The sequence below is a fragment of the Pristiophorus japonicus genome, chromosome X, assembly GCF_044704955.1.
Source record: "Pristiophorus japonicus isolate sPriJap1 chromosome X, sPriJap1.hap1, whole genome shotgun sequence".
In the NCBI taxonomy this organism is placed as follows: Eukaryota; Metazoa; Chordata; class Chondrichthyes; family Pristiophoridae; genus Pristiophorus; species Pristiophorus japonicus.
Window position 1 is genome coordinate 40,384,565 of NC_092010.1, and position 13,154 is coordinate 40,397,718.

General features: G+C 50.4%; 1 protein-coding gene across 2 annotated transcripts in view; it reads left to right on the plus strand.

Annotated features, from left to right (window-relative positions):
- The first annotated feature begins 6,702 nt into the window (after positions 1-6,702).
- arhgap9 (Rho GTPase activating protein 9) overlaps positions 6,703-13,154 on the plus strand; it is a 135,924-nt gene continuing 129,472 nt past the window's right edge. For both annotated transcript variants that reach the window (XM_070869746.1, XM_070869747.1), the window contains exon 1: positions 6,703-6,815. The gene's annotated coding sequence lies outside the window, so the exon portion shown is untranslated. The remainder of the gene's footprint in view (positions 6,816-13,154) is intronic.

The window sequence follows — 13,154 nt, forward strand, 5'->3', positions numbered from 1 at the left end:
GTCACAAGTGGGACAGATAGTCGTTGAGGGAAGGGGAGAGTGGGACAGGTTTGCCGCCCGCTGCCTGCGCTTGGTTTCTGCACGCTCTCGGCGACGAGACTCGAGGTGCTCAGCACCCTCCCGGATGCACTTCCTCCACTTCGGGCGGACTGGTCTTTGGGCCCAGGGACTCCCAGGTGTCGGTGGGGATGTTGCACTTTATCAGGGAGGCTTTGAGGGTGGTCCCTTGTAACGTTTCCTCTGCCTACCTTTGGCTCGTTTGCCGTGAAGGAGTTCCGAGTAGAGCGCTTGCTTTGGGAGTCTCGTGTCTGGGGCATGCGGACAATGTGGCCCTGCCCAGCGGAGCTGATTGAGTGTGGTTATGGGGTTCTGGGGAGCGGATAGGGGACTGGAACTGAGTCTATGATCAAATCAGCCGTGATCTTGTTAAATGGCTGAGCAGACTCGAGGGGTCAAATGGTATACTCCTGCTCCTATTTCTTGTGTTCTGTGTCAGACATAGAAACATAGAAACATAGAAAATAGGTGCAGGAGTAGGCCATTCGGCCCTTCTAGCCTGCACCGCCATTCAATGAGTTCATGGCTGAACATGCAACTTCAGTACCCCATTCCTGCTTTCTCGCTATCCCCCTTGATCCCCCTCGTAGTAAGGACTTCATCTAACTCCTTTTTGAATATATTTAGTGAATTGGCCTCAACAACTTTCTGTGGTAGAGAATTCCACAGGTTCACCACTCTCTGGGTGAAGAAGTTTCTCCTCATCTCGGTCCTAAATGGCTTACCCCTTATCCTTAGACTGTGACCCCTGGTTCTGGACTTCCCCAACATTGGGAACATTCTTCCTGCATCTAACCTGTCTGAACCCATCAGAATTTTAAACGTTTCTATGAGGTCCCCTCTCATTCTTCTGAACTCCAGTGAATACAAGCCCAGTTGATCCAGTCTTTCTTGATAGGTCAGTCCCGCCATCCTGGGAATCAGTCTGGTGAACCTTCGCTGCACTCCCTCAATAGCAAGAATGTCCTTCCTCAAGTTAGGAGACCAAAACTGTACACAATACTCCAGGTGTGGCCTCACCAAGGCCCTGTACAACTGTAGCAACACCTCCCTGCCCCTGTACTCAAATCCCCTCGCTATGAAGGCCAACATGCCATTTGCTTTCTTAACCGCCTGCTGTACCTGCATGCCAACCTTCAATGACTGATGTACCATGACACCCAGGTCTCGTTGCACCTCCCCTTTTCCTAATCTGTCACCATTCAGATAATAGTCTGTCTCTCTGTTTTTACCACCAAAGTGGATAACCTCACATTTATCCACATTATACTTCATCTGCCATGCATTTGCCCACTCACCTAACCTATCCAAGTCACTCTGCAGCCTCATAGCATCCTCCTCGCAGCTCACACTGCCACCCAACTTAGTGTCATCCGCAAATTTGGAGACACTACATTTAATCCCCTCGTCTAAATCATTAATGTACAGTGTAAACAGCTGGGGCCCCAGCACAGAACCTTGCGGTACCCCACTAGTCACTGCCTGCCATTCTGAAAAGTACCCATTTACTCCTACTCTTTGCTTCCTGTCTGACAACCAGTTCTCAATCCATGTCAGCACACTACCCCCAATCCCATGTGCTTTAACTTTGCACATTAATCTCTTGTGTGGGACCTTGTCGAAAGCCTCCTGAAAGTCCAAATATACCACATCAACTGGTTCTCCCTTGTCCACTCTACTGGAAACATCCTCAAAAAATTCCAGAAGATTTGTCAAGCATGATTTCCCTTTCACAAATCCATGCTGACTTGGACCTATCATGTCACCTCGGTCCAAATGTGCTGCTATGACATCCTTAATAATTGATTCCATCATTTTACCCACTACTGAGGTCAGGCTGACCGGTCTATAATTCCCTGTTTTCTCTCTTCCTCCTTTTTTAAAAGATGGCCCTCGGTCAGCAGCCCTGAAGGTTACACAAACCTATGAACAATGACAGAAAGGCAAAGAGTACCCAGCCCAACCAGTCCGCCTCACACAACTGCGATACCCCTTGCACTGAAACATTCTACACTCCACCCCAACCGGAGCCATGTGATCTCCTGGGAGAGGCAAAAACCAGATAAATACCCAGGCCAATTTAGGGAGAAAAAATCTGGGAAAATTCCTCTCCGACCCATCCAGGCGATCGACACTAGTCCAGGAGATCACCCTGGCCGTATTCGATTCCCTGCAGTACTTACCATTATATCTGCACCGTCCAACAAAAGGTCATCCAGTCTAATCCCAATGACCAGCTCTAGGTCTGTAACCCTGCAGGTTACTGCACTTTAAGTGCCCATCCAACCATCTCTTAAAAGTGGTGAGGGTTTCTGCATCCACCACTCTTCCAGGCAGCGAGTTCCAGATCCCCACAACCCTCTGCGTAAAGAAGCCCCCCCTCAAATCCCCTCTAAACCTTCCACCAACCACCTTAAAACTATGTCCTCTTGTAATAGACCCCTCCACCAATGGAAATAGACCCTTACTATCCACTATGTCCAGGCCTCTCAATATTTTGTACACCTCGATGAGGTCACCTCTCAACCTCCTCTGTTCCAATGAGAACAAACCCAGCCTATCCAATCTGCCCTCATAACTAAGATTCTCTATTCCAGGCAGCATCCTAGTAAATCTCTTCTGCACCCTCTCTACTGCAATCACGCCCTTCCTGTAATACGGCGACCAGAACTGCACGCAATACTCCAGCTGTGGCCTAACCAAAGTATTATACAATTTAAGCATAACCTCCCTGTTCTTGTATTCTATACCTTGGCCAATAAGAACATACGAACATAAGAATTAGAAACAGGAGTAGGCCATCTAGCCCCTCGAGCCTGCTCCGCCATTCAACAAGATCCTGGCTGATCTGGCCGTGGACTCAGCTCCACTTACCTGCCCGCTCCCCGTAACCCTTAATTCCCTTATTGGTTAAAAATCTATCTATCTATAAAGGTAAGCATTCCATATGCCTTCTTAACCACCTTATCCACCTGGCCTGCTACCTTCAGGGATCTGTGGACAAGCACTCCAAGGTCCCTTTGTTCAAGTACACTATTAAGTGGCCTACTGCTTAATGTGTATACTCTTTCCTTATTAGCCCTCCCAAAGTGCATCACCTCACACTTTTCTGAATTCAATTCCATTTGCCACTGCTCTGCCCACTTGACCAGTAGATTCATATTGACTATGTCCTGGAGTTCAGCCTCTGTATGTGCACAGACGCAGGCATCGTCCGCGTACTGTAGCTCAACGAGGTTGGGGTGGTCTTGGACCTGGCCTGGAGAGGGCGAAGGTTAAACAGCTTCCCACTGGTTCTGTAGTTTTGTTCCACTCCAGCAGGGAGCTTGTCGACTGTGAGGTGGAGCATGGCAGCGAGGAAGATTGAGAAGAGGGTTGGAGCGATGACGCAGCCCTGTTTGACCCCGGTCCGGACGTGGATTGGGTCTGTCATGGATCCGTTGGTAAGGATCACGGCCTTGCATATCAGGCGAAGGATGTTGACAAACTTCTGGGGGCATCCGAAACAGAGGAGGACACTCCATAGACGATCACTGAGGCATATGAAAGCATGGGCGTTACGCTTAACTTCTATAAGACAAAGATCCTCCACCAACCTGTCCTTGCCGCACAGCACTGCCCCCGCAGTCATCAAGATCCATGGCGCGGCCCTGGACAACGTGGACCATTTCCCATACCTCGGGAGCCTCTTATCAACAAGGGCAGACATTGACGACGAGATCCAACACCGCCTCCAGTGCGCCAGTGCAGCCTTCGGCCGCCTGAGGAAAAGAGTGTTTGAAGACCAGGCCCTCAAATCCGCCACCAAGCTCATGGTCTACAGGGCTGTAGTGATACCCGCCCTCCTGTATGGCTCAGAGACACGGACCATGTACAGTAGACACCTCAAGTCGCTGGAGAAATACCACCAACGCTGTCTCCGCAAGATCCTGCAAATCCCCCGGGAGGACAGACGCACCAACGTTAGCGCCCTCGACCAGGCCAACATCCCCAGCATCGAAGCACTGACCACACTCGATCAGCTCCGCTGGGCAGGGCCACATTGTCCGCATGGTTCCCCCAGACACGAGACTCCCAAAGCAAATGCTTTATGCGGAGCTCCTTCATGGTAAACGAGCCAAAGGTGGGCAGTGGAAACATTACAAGGGACTACCCTCAAGTGCGACATCACCACTGACACCTGGGAGACCCTGGCCGCAGACCGCCCGAGGTGGAGAAAGTGCATCCGGGAGGGCGCTGAGCTCTTCGAGTCTCGACGCAAGGAACGTGAAGAGGCCAAGCGCAGGCAGCGGAAGGAGCGCACGGCAAACCAGCCCCACCCACCCCTTCCCTCGACGAACGTCTGTCCCACCTGTGACAGGGTCTGTGGCTCTCGTATCGGACTGTTCAGCCACCAGAGAACTCCCTTTGGGAGCGGGAAGCAAGTCTTCCTCGATTCCGAGGGACAGCCTATGATGATGATGATGAGATTGATATCCTCCTGCAGCCCATGACTTTCCTCTTCATTATCAACCACACGGCCAATTTTAGTGTCGTCTGCAAACTTCTTAATCATACTCCCTATATTCAAATCTAAATCGTTGATATATACCACAAAAAGCAAGGGACCCAGTACTGAGCCCTGCGGAACCCCACTGGAAACATCCATCCAGTCACAAAAACACCCATCAACCATTACCCTTTGCTTCCTACCTCCAAGCCAACTTGACACTTTGCCCTGGATCTCATGGGCTTTAACCTTCATGACCAGTCTACCATGTGGAACCTTATCAAAAGCCTTGCTGAAGTCCCAATATACTACATCGGACACACTACCCTCATCGACCCTCTTAGTTATCTCCTCAACAAATTCAATTGGGTTAATCAGACACGATCTTCCCTTAACAAATCCGTGCTGACTGTCCCTAATTAATCCTTGCCTTTCCAAAGGCAGATTTATCCAGTCTTTCAGGATTATTTCCATTAATTTTCCCACCACTGAGGTTAGGTTGACAGGCCTGTAATTACTCGGCCTATCCCTTTCTCCCTTCTTAAACAAGGGTACTACATTGGCAGTCCTCCAATCCTCCGGCACCATGCCCAGATCCAAAGAGGACTGGACAATGATGTTCAAAGCCTCTGCTATTTCCTCCTTTACTTCGCTCAACAACCTGGGATGCATTTCATCCGGGCCTGGGGACTTAGCTACTTTCAAAGCTGCTAAACCCCTTAATACTTCCTCTCTCACTATATTTATTTCATCCAGAATATCACACTCCTCCTCGAAAGCAGTATCTGCATTGCCCCTTTCCTTTATGAAAACAGACGTAAAGTATTCGTTAAGAACCCGATCACTGTAGCAACTCGCCAAGGCTTCTTCGGCAGCACCTCCCAAACCCGTCACCTCTACCCGCCTCGAAGGACAAGGGCAGCAGGTCCATGGGAACACCACCCCCTCCACGTTCCCCTCCCAGTCACACACCATCCCGACTTGGGAATATATCGGCCGTTCCTTCATCGTCGCTGGGTCACAATCCTGGAACTCCCTCCCTAACAGCACTGTGGGAGCACCTTCACCACACGGACTGCAGCTCACCACCACCTTCTCAAGGGGCAATTAGAGATGGGCAATAAATGCCGGCCTTGCCAGCGACGCCCACATCCCAGAAACAAATAAAAAAATGCATTGTATTTTTTTTAAATGCAATGCGCAAATATTTTTAAAAATACAATGCATAAAAAATACAATGCATTTTTAAAATTGGTTCATGGGATGTGGGCGTTGCTGGCAAGGTTGGCATTTATTGCATTTAAAAAAATATTTGTGCATTGCATTTTTTTAAATCGTTACGCATTGCAGTTTTTAAATATGCATTGCATTAAACTATTTATGTATTTTATATTTTAATATTTATGCAATGCATTAAAACATAGTTATGCGCATTATTTTTAAAATATTTATGCGATGTATTTTGAAAATATTTATGCGTTTCATTAAAAAAATATATTTATACCATGCATTTAAAAAATATTAATGCATTGTAGTTTTAAAATATTTATGCATTGCATTAAAAAAATTATGTATTTTATTTTTTAAATATTTATGCAATGCATTAAAACATAATTATGTGTATTATTTTTAAAATATTTATGCATTGCATTAACAAAAATATGTATGTATTATTTTTAAAATATTTACACATTGCATTAAACAATATTTATGTGTTTTAATTTTAAAATATTTATGCAATGCATTAACACAAATATTTATGTATTTAAAAATATTTATACATTGCATTAAAATTATTTATATATTGCATTTTTAAAATATTAATGCAATGCATTAAAACAGTTATAGATATATTTTTTAAATATGCATTGCATTAACAAAAATATTAATGTATTTTAAAAATATTTATACATTGCATTAAAAATATTTATGTTGTAATTTTTGAAATATGCAATGCATTTTTGTATTGTATTTTAAAAAATATTTCTGTGTTTTATTTTTAAAATATTTCTGCATTGCAACCAACGATTAAGACAATTTACATAGCAACAAGTGTCAGATGTAGCTCAGTGGCAGCTCGCTCGCCTCGGAGTCAGAAGGTTGTGACCGCACCACGGGACCCGGAGCTGGTTCACACCTGCGACAAGAGGCAGAGCTGTGTCAGACGGGTGCAAGCTCCTCGGGCGCGGAATATAAGGTGACCCCGGACCGACTGAGTTGACGGAGCAGAAAATGGTCTGCGGGCAGCTTGCAACAAGACCGTAGAGAGGTGAGTCAAACCATCGCGGGTTATTTGTTTTAATTAAAACATCTCTGAATATCTTTGGTTGTAAGTGGGGTATGGTGGGGGAGGAAATAGGAAATGAGTCAAAATTTGGTCCATTTCCTCTCGCATCAGCACCTGTAATGAAAAAAGTGACTCATTTTAACCGACAGAGCTGTTGCTAGTGATGGCGGTCACACAGTGCAACTACGAGGCTCGAGCTGTGAAAAACGTGACCAAAGCTGTTCATTCCAGCTTGGTGATGGAATTTTTTTGGTCATTTCAGCTGTACATAGCCTCAGTAAGCCCCCCACCTCCCTCCCGCCACCTGGAGCACCAGCGATGAGTTCTAGGCACCGCACCTCAAGAAAAAAAAAAGACTTGCATTTCTATAGCGCCTCTCACGACCACCGGACGTCTCGAAGCGCCTCACAGCCGACAAAATACCTTTTGGAGTGTAGTCACTGTTGTAATGTTGGAAATGCGCCAGCCAATTTGCGCACAGCAAGCTCCCACAAACAGCGATGTGATAATGACCCAGATCATCTGTTTGAGTGATGTTGGTCGAGGGATAAATATTGGCCCCAGGACACCCGGGGAGAACTCCCCCTGCTCTTCTTCCAAATAGTGGCCGTGGGATCTTTTACATCCACCTGAGGGGGCAGACGGGGCCTCAGTTTAACATCTCATCTGAAAGACGGCCCCTCCGACAGTGCGGCACTCCCTCAGCACTGCCCCTCTGACAGTGCGGTACTCCCTCAGTACTGCCCCTCCAACAGTCAGGCAGTCCCTCAGTACTGCCCCTCCAACAGTGCGGCGCTCCCTCAGTACCGCCCCTCCGACAGTGCGGTGCTCCCTCAGTACTGCCCCTCCGACAGTACCGCCCCTCCGACAGTGTGGTGCTCCCTCAGTACCATCCCTCCGACAGTGCGCGCTCCCTCAGTACCGCCCCTCCGACAGTGTGCCCCTCCAACAGTGCAGTGCTCCCTCAGTACCGCCCCTCCGACAGTGTGCCCCTCCGACAGTACTGCCCCTCCGATAGTGTGGTGCTCCCTCAGTACCGCCCCTCCGACAGTGCGGCACTCCCTCAGTACTGCCCCTCCGACAGTGCGGCACTCCCTCAGTACCGCCCCTCCGACAGTGTGCCCCTCCAACAGTGCAGTGCTCCCTCAGTACCGCCCCTCCGACAGTGTGCCCCTCCGACAGTACTGCCCCTCCGATAGTGTGGTGCTCCCTCAGTACCGCCCCTCCGACAGTGCGGCACTCCCTCAGTATTGCCCCTCCAACAGTGCGGCACTCCCTCAGTACTGCCCCTCCAACAGTGCGGCACTCCCTCAGTACTGCCCCTCCGACAGTGCGGCACTCCCTCAGTACTGCCCCTCCAACAGTGCGGCACTCCCTCAGTACTGCCCCTCCGACAGTGCGGCACTCCCTCAGTACTGCCCCTCCGACAGTGCATCACTCCCTCAGTACTGCCCCTCCGACAGTGCATCACTCCCTCAGTACTGCCCCTCCGACAGTGCGGCGCTCCCTCAGTATTGCCCCTCCGACAGTGCGGCGCTCCATCAGCACTGCTCTGGGAGTGTCAGCCTAGATTTATGTGCTCAAGTCCCTGGAGTGGGACTCGAACCCACAACCCTCTGACTCAGAGGTGAGTGTGCTGCCCACTGAGCCACGGCTGACACTCAGGAAGGATGTGTTGGTCTTGCAGGGGGAGCAGTGCAGATAAACCACAATGATACCCGGGGCATAGAGGGTTAAACTACATAGACCAGGCTTGTCTTATCATCGAATCAGAGAACGGTTACCGCACAGGAGGATCCCATTCAGCCCGTGCCGGCTCTCTGCAGGAGCACCTCAGCCAGTCCCACTCCCCCGCCCTTTCCCCGTAGCCCGGCAAATCTTTATCCTTAAGGAACTTGCCCAACTCCCCGTTTGAAAGCCACGATTGAGTCTGCCTCCCCCACCCTCTCGGGCAGCGCATTCCAGATCCTAACCACTCGCTGCGGGAAACAAGTTTTTCCAACGTGTCGCCTTTGGTTCTTCTGCCAATCGCCTTAAATCTGTGTCCTCTGGTTCCCGGCCCGTCCGCCAATGGGAACGGTTTCTCTCTCTCTACTCTGTCCAGAACCCCTCGTGATTGTGAACCCCTCGATCAAATCTCCTCTCAACCTTCTCTGCTCCGAGGAGAACAACCCCAGCTTCTCCAGTCTCCCCACGTCACTGAAGTCCCTCATCCCCCCGGGACCATTCTGGTCAATCTCCCTCTGCACTGTAGCCTTCCTAAAGTGTGGTGCCCAGAATTGGACACAATACTCCAGCCGTGTTTTCTGAAAGTTCATAAGAAATAGGAGCAGGAGTCGGCCATTCGGCCCCTCGAGCCTGCTCCGCCATTTAATACGACCATGGCTGATCCGATCATGGACTCAGCTCCACTTCCCCGCCCGCTCCCCATAACCCTTCACTCCCTTATCGCTCAAAAATCTGTCTATCTCCACCTTAAATATATTCAATGACCCAGCCTCCACAGCTCTCTGGGGCAGAGAATTCCACAGATTTACAACCCTCCGAGAGAAGAAATTCCTCCTCATCTCAGTTTTAAATGGGCGGCCCCTTATTCTGAAACTATGCCCCCTAGTTCTAGATTCCCCCATGAGGGGAAACATCCTCTCTACATCTACCCTGTCAAAGCCCCCTCAGAATCTTATACGTTTCAATAAGATCACCTAAACTCCAATGAATAGAGGCCCAACCTGCTCAACCTTTCTTCATAACACGACCCCTTCATCTCAGAAATCAATCTCGTGAACCTTCTCTGAAATGACTCCCTCAAGTCCCTCATCCTAGCATGGAGCCATTCTAGTAAATTTCCTCTGTACTCCCTCCAAGTCCTAACATTTTATATATATATATTATATATGCCCGCACCCTATCGAACTGAACACAACACTGGTTAGGCCACAGCTGGAGTACTGCGTGCAGTTCTGATCACCACATTACAGGAAGGATGTGATTGCACTGGAGAGGGTGCAGAGGAGATTTACCAGGATGTTGCACTGGAGAAGGTACAGAGGAGATTTACCAGGATGTTGCACTGGAGAGGGTACAGAGGAGATTTATCAGGATGTTGCGCTGGAGAGGGTACAGAGGAGATTTACCAGGATGTTGCCCTAGAGAGGGTGCAGAGGAGATTTACCAGGATGTTGCACTGGAGAGGGTACAGAGGAGATTTACCAGGATGTTGCACTGGAGAGGGTGCAGAGGAGATTTACCAGGATATTGCCTGGACTGGAGAATTTTAGCAATGAGGAAAGATTGGATAGGCTGGGGTTGTTTTCTTTGGAACAGAGGAGGCTGAGGGGAGACCTGATTTAGGTGTATAAAATTATGAGGGGCCTGGATAGAGTGGATAGCAAGGACCTGTTTCCCTTGGCAGAGGGGTCAATAACCAGGGGACATAGATTTAAAGTAATTGGGGGGAGGTTTAGAGGTGATTTGAGGGGAAATGTCTTCACCCAGAGGGCGGTGGGGTCTGGAACTCATAAGAACATAAGAAATAGGAGCAGGAGTCGGCCATTTGGCCCCTCGAGCCTGCTCCGCCATTTAATAAGATCATGGCTGATCCGATCATGGACTTCCCCGCCCGCTCCCCATAACCCCTTATTCCCTTATCATTTAAAAAACTGCCTATTTCTGTCTTAAATCCATTCAATGCCCCAGCCTCCACAGCTCTCTGGGGCAGAGAATTCCACAGATTTACAACCCTCTGAGAGAAGAAATTCCTCCTCATCTCAGTTTTAAATGGGCGGCCCCTTATTCTAAGACCATGCCCCCTAGTTCTAGTCTCCCCCATCAGTGGAAACATCCTCTCTGCATCCACTTTGTCGAGCCCCCTCATAATCTTATACGTTTCGATAAGATCACCTCTCATTCTTCTGAACTCCAATGAGTAGAGGCCCAACCTGCTCAACCTGTCCTCATAAGTCAACCCCCTCATCTCCGGAATCAACCGAGTGAACCTTCTCTGAACTGCCTCCAAAGCAAGTATATCCTTTCGTAAATACGGAGACCAAAACTGCACGCAGTACTCCAGGTGTGGCCTCACCAATACCCTGTATAACTGGAGCAAGACTTCCCTGCTTTTATACTCCATCCCCTTTGCAATAAAGGCCAAGATTCCATTGGCCTTCCTGATCACTTGCTGTACCTGCATACTAACCTTTTGTGTTTCATGCAACAAGTACCCCCAGGTCCCGCTGTACTGCAGCACTTTGCAATCGTTCTCCATTTAATTAAAACTTGCCCTGTATAGCTGTAGCAAGACTTTCCTGCTTTTATACAACATCCCCTTTGCAGTAACTGCCTCTCAAGCAACTTACGGCCTGAAAGAGTGGTAGAGGCAGAAACCCTCACCACATCTGGATGTGCACTTGATGTACCGTAACCTACAGGGCTACGGACCGAGAGCTGGGAAGTGGGATTAGGCTGGGTAGCTCTTGGTCGGCCGGCACGGACACGATGGGCCGAAATGGCCTCCTTCCGTGCTGTGAAATTTGCTCTGATTTAGACGCTATCGGGGAAATTCACTGCCCCTTGTGTTTGAGCAGTTAATTGAAAAGGTGGGTCTTCAGCCAATGAATGTCAGCATCCTGCTGAGGGCCCAGTGCCTCGCTCTGAACACGTGACTGTGACCGCTCTCTGCCAGATTTGCTGATCCTTATCTCGAAGGGACTGCGAGCAGTGCGCACGTATGTGCCTGCTGCTCATGTGTTTGTCGTGTCAGGCACTGCACGCAGCGCTGATTCTGTGAACCGGTGAGCAGGTTTTACACCTCTGCATTCAACAAAACGACTGCCCCCGCTCTCCCAGCGTCTGCGCTCTCAGAGGCTGCCCTTTCCGCTGTGGTCACTCATCTCTCTCCCACTGCGTGGCTCGGTGTTAATTTCTTTGCCCGCTAAAGATCCCGGGAACAGCCTCTGGACGGCTTGCTAGGGTGAGGTGCTGTGTAAATTGTGGTGGTTGTTACGGGTTGTGTGAGAGGAATCAGGAGATGGTAACATGCAGCGAGGCGAGCCGTGGATCAGTGAGCAACACTCTCGCCTCTTAGACTTCAGCCCGACAATCTGGGCTGGCGTTCCAGTGCAGTGCTGAGGGAGCGCCGCACTGTCGGAGGGGCGGTACTGAGGGAGCGCCGCACTGTCGGAGGGGCGGTACTGAGGGAGCGCCGCACTGTCGGAGGGGAGTACTGAGGGAGCGTCGCACTGTCGGAGAGGCAGTGCTGAGGGAGCGCCGCACTGTCGGAGGGGCGGTACTGAGGGAGCGCCGCACTGTCGGAGGGGCGGTACTGAGGGAGCGCCGCACTGTCGGAGGGGCGGTACTGAGGGAGCGTCGCACTGTCGGAGAGGCAGTGCTGAGGGAGCGCCGCACTGTCGGAGGGGTGGTACTGAGGGAGCGCCGCACTGTCGGAGGGGCAGTACTGAGGGAGCGCCGCACTGTCGGAGGGGCAGTACTGAGGGAGTGCCGCACTGTCGGAGGGGCAGTACTGAGGGAGTGCCACACTGTCGGAGGGGCGGTACTGAGGGAGCGCCGCACTGTCGGAGGGGCGGTACTGAGGGAGTGCCACACTGTCGGAGGGGCAGTACTGAGGGAGTGCCACACTGTCGGAGGGGCAGTGCTGAGGGAGCGCCGCACTGTCGGAGGGGCAGTGCTGAGGGAGCGCCGCACTGTCGGAGGGGCGGTACTGAGGGAGCGCCGCACTGTCGGAGGGGCGGTACTGAGGGAGCGCCGCACTGTCGGAGGGGCGGTACTGAGGGAGCGCCGCACTTTTGGAGGGATGGTACTGAGGGAGTGCCGCACTGTCGGAGGGGCAGTACTGAGGGAGCGCCGCACTGTCGGAGGGATGGTACTGAGGGAGCTCCTGTATGACAGTGCCAGCTTGGATCAGAGAATTATACCGACTGCCTCCCAGCTCGGTTTGGAACGCTGGTGCTGTTGAATTCCTTTTGCAGGTTCCGTTGGCCGTGACATGCACTTTGGCAGAAAAAAAATCAAAGAGCAAGTTATTATTTAAATGGAGAAAGATTGCAAAGTGCCGCAGTACAGCGGGACCTGGGGGTACTTGTGCATGAAACACAAAAGGATAGTATGCAGGTACAGCAAGTGATCAGGAAGGCCAATGGTATCTTGATCGTATTGAATGGCGGAGCAGGCTCGAGGGGCCATATGGCCGACTCCTGCTCCTATGTTCTTGAGTGACTGTGTGGCAAACATTTAAAGATCACATGGATGAACATGAACAATTGTACATCCCTGTCTGGAGTAAAAATAAAACGGGAAAGGTGGCTC